Below are 5,581 nucleotides of genomic sequence, written 5' to 3' on the forward strand. Positions count from 1 at the left end.
TCCCTGTTGCCCGTGCACAGAGAAGTTGTTGACTTGGCCTGGTGCAATCTTTTCTCGGCTGCACCAAGAGGCCACAACTCTCAGCCAGTTCGCAACTGGCTCTTGAGGGACTTGACTCCAGCACTCAGGTGATCCTTTCCTCATCCTTAACACATCCCGCTTCCCAGCCCACTGCCCTCTGACGTGGTTTGCAAGGGGTGGGGAGCGGGTCTCGCACCCCGGTGAAGGACACAGGGATCAGGCAGAACGGCCGGGGGACATGATGTGATCACTGGAGAGACAACCTCTCTCCCTCTTGTTTTGAGCAAGTGCTGGCAATTCAGGTCTGGACCAGTGGTTTGGATGCCATCCCTTGATAAGGATGCACTGTACTGTTAATGTGTTCGCAGGGAAGCATTAACTCTTTGAGACACTGAGGAACTACACGGCATCAAAGTTTAAGTTCTACCTAAGAATGCATTCAGTTGAGCGTGCCTGCACTGGTACCTTTATCTAGTCCCCAGTTATTAATTTATTGCAATGATGTTCCTCCGGACTGAGTGGACTGACTTCATATGGCTTGAGGTTTTTAACAGACATGGTAATGGACAGGTATAGGGGTTACTCATTATTTGAAAGTTTATTTATTTATAAGTTATTCATTATTTGAAATAGTATGTTTAAACCCTTTCAGGCAGAAGTTTTTGCTTTATAACCCTTAGCTAATAACATCCTGCTTGAATGAGATGTTTTTTCATTCTAACATCTCAGGCTCCATGATGATACAGATGCCGCGGAGACCTACTCATCTCTGCACAGCGCAGGTGAACTTCCACTTAAAACAGACTAATGAGTTCATGCAATCATCGCCTGCTGCTCACAGGAAAGACAGCCCTGATGTTTTGTGTTTATCTAAGCAGTATCAGGGAACCTGTCATGCAGGAGTTCAGATGAAGCTTTCACTTCTTTTTGTACGTGTCAATAACGAAGATGCTGCAGCTCTGGAGAAGGCACCAAACCAAGCCAAGGCTGAGGTGATACTGTGAGGAGGTCCACCACCCTGAATCACCCATGGTGCCGTGGTGGGTTTTGTGTTACCACTGTTTTACTCAAACGTGGTGATTCCTACAGGAGAAGGCTGACCTGAACAAGGGCCTTGGAAAATCTAAAACCCAAAGAGCTGTGTTTGTTCTGGCTGCATTCAGGAGAGGAGCTGTTCATAAGAGGGGCACACAAAGAACATGATAAAGAAACACACTTTTTTGATTTCCCTCTGCATAAAAAGTATCCAGCTAAGCTAACTGCATCAGCTAAAAAGCCACAACAATATCCATCAGAGCGTTTCATGCTGATGCACTTAGAGATACCTGGACGTTTGGCTTTCCAGTTCATTTAATCGGGAAATGTTTCAAGGGATCATTCAAACAAAGATAAGAAAAAAATGTGAAGGAAAGTCCTCAATGGTGGCAGAACCTGAATCTCGTTGTACAACTTGGTACTGCATTGCTCTGGGGGTAAAATTAATTGTGCTTCTTTGTTTATCATTGTCTGAGCTACAGGGGGCTTAGGGAGGGCAAAGAGAAGGACCTGTTCCATAATGAAACGGTGTTACAAATCACAGCTCCAGCTGGGGTGAAACACTCGAATGGCGTTCCCTGCAAATTTCTCAAGGAAAGGTCTGGGGACATACCTTGCACTGAGCCTGTAGCACAGAAGGCAGGACATTGTGCAGAACGACCATTTTTGCCATCCTAGGCAGGCGAAATTTGTCATAATTACAGACAAGAAATAGTACTCTCAGGACCAAACGAGCATCTCTCAACTAACAGCAAGAGCAGGAAATAAACTTAAAATGAGTATATATCTAAGGATGTATTTGCATCACCACTACTCAATACAACATTTTGTACCTACATCCCTCTGAGGTCTTCTGCTATCTACCTGCTTCCTTCAGGTGTCCCTGGAGGGTGCTGCCAGAGCCCTCAGATGTGGGGGTTTTTTTTGGTGGATTTTCCCTGCTTGTTTTGTGGTAACTCAGGACTCTAAGACTTCACTGCTTTCAGAGAGTCTGTTTCCAGTGCTTTGTGCTCAGCTTCCCAGCTCAGGCACGCTGAAACCCTCATCTTTGTTGTCTTCTTGTGAGGTCCTTGCAAACAGCATTTGCCTAATCCTAGGAACCAGCTGTATCCCGTACGCCACTTAATTTATTTGGAGGAACACTCTACAGATTGACCGAGCTCAGGTTTCTTATCTCTTTCACCCGGGTTTGTGAATTGTCCTCTGAAAGGTTTCTCATGGGACTTCTCACTGAGCAGCTCTCTCACCTGCTCGCGGAGCGTGCTGACACCTCCCCAGCAACGCTCCGAGCACACGGTCACGTCTGGACTATAGAGCCCCCAAATGAACTTGGCTGGAGCCCGTGGCTCTTGCCCTGAACCACGCTGTGCTGGGACACCCCGCATGACCTCCAGCCACCCCCTGAGCCCCTCAAGGGCTGAGCCCTTGAGGTGTGTCTTGGTGTGTCTCCTCCCGCCAGGGCGTGGGGACAGAGCTCACGGCCGTCATAGTGCGAAGTGTGTCAGCACAAATCCTGTTTTGAAAAGACCCCAAATCCAAATAAGCTGCATGTTTCCCTTTGAATGTGTTTTTCTGCAAGAAGACAAAAGGAATGACCATCAACACAAATAAATCGTTGATGTTTTTCATTCAGACAGGACTCTAATCCCTTCTAAGGGCACCCGAGAGCCATTAACAGTAATTTTAAATGAAATACACCAGTGCTAAATCTAACTAATCAGCTCCTCAATTATACTGGCAGAAAGATGTATTTCAATTACCAAAGTACTTTCAAGTAAATTAAGACTGCTTTCTGTACTGGCTGTGGAGGTCACTCAATGTTCCCATGAATCCCTGCATGTTTACATTAAAAAAGCACACCACGATCTTTGGCAAAGGCACTTGCTCTAGGGTAGTTTAGCTTCTGAGCTTGTTGCCATAAAGAAACCGAAAAGCAGCGAACTGTTGAAAAAGAAGCAAAGAATATCTTTCAATACTTTCTTTCCGTATCAGTGATTAATCCAAATAACACAGGAAAAGCTTTACAAATGTGAAATAAATTTTTTTTAAGATAAGTGTGAATACCTTGTTGTTTAAAAAGCATAGTGTTCATGTTTGAAAGGCAGGTAGGTTTTGAAGGAATGAATCATGCCCAGTTAATGAGAAAACATTCCCAACTGGGACCTGAACTGACTTTGCAGCCTGTTGAGTCTGCACCTACGTCAGGTTCTTGGATCGCTGAAATGTCTCCTCTCAACAGTCATGGGCGTCTCTGGCTGGTGGGGCTCACACCAAGCTGGTGAGGTCAACACACCAGAGGGACACAATGTCATCCAGAAGGGCGTGGAGAAGCAGGCCTGTGGTATATCAGGGCCAAGTGCAAGGTCCTGCACCTGGGCTGAGGCAATTGGCATCACCAATACAGGCTGGGGGATGATGTGCTAGAGAGCAGCTCTGCAGAAAAGGACTTGGGGGTGTTGGTGGACAGGAGCCAACTATGCACCAAGCAGGCCACTCACGTCCTGGGCTGCACCAAAAGAAGTGTGGCCAGCAGATCGGGAGAGGTGATTCTGCCCCTCTGCTCTGCTCTGGTGAGACCCCACCTGGAGTACTGCGTCCAGCTCTGGAGCCTTCAACTCAAGAAGGACATGGACCTGTTGGAGCAGGCCACAAAGATGATCAAAGGGCTGGAGCACCTCTCCTGAGGTGCTGTCCTCTCCTGAGGACAGGCTGAGGGAGTTGGGGCTGTTCAGCCTGGAAAAGGGAATGCTCTGGGCAGACCTTATTGCAGCTTTTCAGTATTTAAAGGGAACTTGTAAGAAAGATGGGGGCAATGGTTTTAGCAAGGGCTGCTGTGACACAAGTGGTAACGGTTGTAAACTGAAAGAGGGTAGATTTAGCCAGGAGATAAGAAGTTTTTTACAATGAGGGTTGTGAAACCCTGGCCCAGGTTGCCCAGAGAGGTGTTGCAGGCCTCAGCCCTGGAGACATTCAAGGTCAGGCTTGATGGGGCTCTGAGCAACCTGATCTAGTTGAAGATGTCCCTGCTCACTGCAGGGGGTTGGACTAGATGGTATCTAAAGGTCCCTTCCAATCCAAGACATTCTACGATTTTATTCCACAAATTACTTGCTCAATAGTCCACAATAAAGTCCAAACAATAAAATCTGCAGAGCAGGAGAATCATATGCTGCAAGGTGCATTAGTGCAACCAGATAATGACAACTCTTCTCATTCCTTTGGGTAAAAAATGCAGGTGTCTCACCCCTTGCAAGTCTCCAGTTTGGTAACAGCACAGTCATGTTGTGCTAGTTCAACAAGAATGTAAGTCTCTACATTTAAACGTTCACTGAAAGGTCATAATACAGTAAGTCAAAACACAGAGAAAATAGAAATAGAGAAAAATCTTAAGCTATTTCATGATGCCAAGGAAAATGGCCCTATAGACACTGTGGCAGCTTTCACCACGCGTGCTTTCATGGTCCTCAAAAGGAGCGTGGGGGTTTGTCTCTTCTCCCTTGTCACAGCATCACAGAATCACCTTGGTTGGAAAAGACCTTTAAGATCATCTAGTCCAATCATTAGCCTAACACTGACAAGTCCTTGACTAAACCATATCTCTAAGCACTACGTCTACCCAACTCTTAAACACCTCCAGGGATGTGGACTCCACCACTGCCCTGGTCAACCCGTTCCAATTCCTGACTACCCTTTTGGTGAAGAAATTTTTCCTGATGCCCAATCTAAACCTCCCTTGGTACAAATAATAAAGTAAGCAGTTTGTGTAGAAAGGCTTTTTATTTTGAAAAATGTTTTCTCAAATTTTTGAAATACAGTGTAAAGTACAACATAGAATTATGTCTGCAAGTCAGCTTATGCATGTCATGCCAATTATTTACATGTAGATATATACACAGAGTGCAGATATTTATTGAAACCACACTACAAAATAAACAGAGAGTTCAATATGATAATTTAGTAGGACTTTATTAAATATATATATAGTTACTGATTATATATACTTTCCTATTAAAATACCATATAGTATCTAAAGTAACCCCTATAAACTCTAATACCTCCAAAATTGTTATAAATATGATTTGAAAATTGAAACTATTCATGTGCCCTGTTCAGATGCTTTGCCCTTTGCTGTAACAGAAACTCTTGTAGTGCTGAGATCATGGTACCAGAACTTTGATGACAATTCCCAATAAAACATTTGCAAATAGCTCAGATGCAGAACAGCTATCAACTGAGACATCCAAGGGTTGAAGCACCATTCTCTATTCCTAAAATAACAAGGATAATCCAATGGCTTATTAAATACTGCCACATACAGGACAAACAAATCCACAATGCCACGAGCTTCAGTGACTGAATTACAACATTGAATTAGTAGCTCTTTGGATACCGAGCACCTACCAAAACAAAGCAAACTCCCAAAGCCCATGCCAAATTGTATCCAAAAAGAAAAGGGACTTCCCACCTTGTGCCGAAGCAGCCTGATCAACAGCCTGACTTTTGCGTGAGCAGCAAGTGGATGGGG

The sequence above is a fragment of the Apaloderma vittatum genome, unplaced genomic scaffold (genome assembly GCF_000703405.1).
Source record: "Apaloderma vittatum isolate BGI_N311 unplaced genomic scaffold, ASM70340v1 scaffold10710, whole genome shotgun sequence".
Taxonomy (NCBI): domain Eukaryota; kingdom Metazoa; phylum Chordata; class Aves; order Trogoniformes; family Trogonidae; genus Apaloderma; species Apaloderma vittatum.